Genomic DNA, 1,773 nt, shown 5'->3' on the forward strand with positions numbered 1-1,773 from the left:
GGCAAGAATGACCTAAGTTGGTAACATGTGACATATGGTTGTTGCTTTTCTTCAATTTTACCCCTTTATTTCTCACTGTAAGGAGCTCTGGTGGTACAATGGTTAAAGCATTGACTGCTGTTCTGGTTACCTATTACTGCTCTGACAAGTATATACCACAAATGGGATGGATTGGACAAACAGGAGTTTATTTTGTCACAGTTTGGAGGCTTTAAGTCTAAGTTCAAAATGCCAGGCTCTAGGGGCCAGATGAAAGCCCCTCAACTTCAGGCTTCAACTCTGCCTCCTGCTCCCGGCCCACTGAAGCTAGAGGCTTTTCTTTACTCAGACAGCTGCTGGCTGCTGAGAATGATAATCCCAAGGTTGACAAGTAAAAAGGCACAGTTCTGATATTACCAAACCTCATGGCAGGCCATTAATTCAAATCCATTGAAAGTCCCAAGGTGGGCAGAGGATGGCAGGCTGCTTAATAATGACTGGTTACATCCAGGGTTCAAGTGTGCCATAAATTAGAGACTTTTCCCCAAGGCTTTTTCTTGTATACAGGAAATGGACCACATCCCTAAGGCAGCTACTCAGCTACTCACAGTAGATTCTACCATGGAGTTGATTACCAGTCTCATCATGGGGAATACTACGTCCACCTCCCCAGACACTCAACGAGGCCCAGCCAAGTTGACATGCAAACTTAACTACCCCAACTGCTAACCACAAAGGTCAGTGGTCTGAATGCACCAGCTGCTTCATGGGAGAAAGACGAAGTAGTCTGCTTCTGTAAAGATTTATAGCATTGGAAACCCTATGGGGCAATTCTACTCTGTTGTAAAGTGTCACTATGAGTCAGGATTGACTTGATAGGCATGGGTAGTGGGATTATTTTTCAATATTTTCTGCTCCTTCCAGCCATGGTACTTTAGCCCTACTTTCTGCTTACATGCTTTCTTCTTCTACTTCTGACCTTTCATCTGGAGTCCCTGGGTGGCCCAAATAGTTATACACTCAGCTGCTAACCAAAAGGTAAGAGGTTTGAATCAACCCAGAAGTTCTTCTGTGTAGAATTGAAGTAAGACCTGGTGATCAGCTTCTGGAAAATCAGCCACTGGAGCACAAAATTCCCTACGGTGCATAGTTCTACTCTGATGCATATATGGTCATTCCTACAACACTGATTCTTAAGGCCTTGTCTAATTCCATTCTCTAAATTTGAATATAAGTTTTTATCCAGCTCACTATCTCTCACTTTTTAAGTTAGAGATTAATTTTCTCCTAAGCACTTCTTTCTTCTACACCCTCTACCACCCTGAACTGGGAGTCGGAATGACAGTTTTAATCCTACCTCTGCCTCTGTATAGCTGTGTGACAACACTGAGGCAATTTCTAACTCCATGGGGTCTCATTGCCTCATCTATGGAATCAATTCATCTCCACACTCTTTCTGATTCTCAGATCTCATTGATCTGTGAATTTTTCAGAAAGAGTAAAGTCCACAAGCTTTGTAAATTTTCTTAGTCATTTTTAGAGTACCTATACCCTATATCATTTCACCCCTCATATAAAACTTACAAACACAGAGCTACCTGAATTTCTACTATCATTCTTCTGGGGTTTTTGGCTCCCTGCTCCTAGAACATCTAAGATAAATAAATGAGGGTTTTCCTGGATATTTCAGACATATTGGGAGCTCTGGTAGCATAGTGGCTAAGACACTTGCCTGCTAACCCGACGGCTGGCGGTTCAAACCCACCAGCCACTCCTTGGAAGGAAGGTTGGGCA

Source organism: Orycteropus afer, unplaced genomic scaffold (genome assembly GCF_000298275.1).
Source record: "Orycteropus afer afer isolate SDZICR_OR568_19922 unplaced genomic scaffold, OryAfe1.0 scaffold00382, whole genome shotgun sequence".
In the NCBI taxonomy this organism is placed as follows: Eukaryota; Metazoa; Chordata; class Mammalia; order Tubulidentata; family Orycteropodidae; genus Orycteropus; species Orycteropus afer.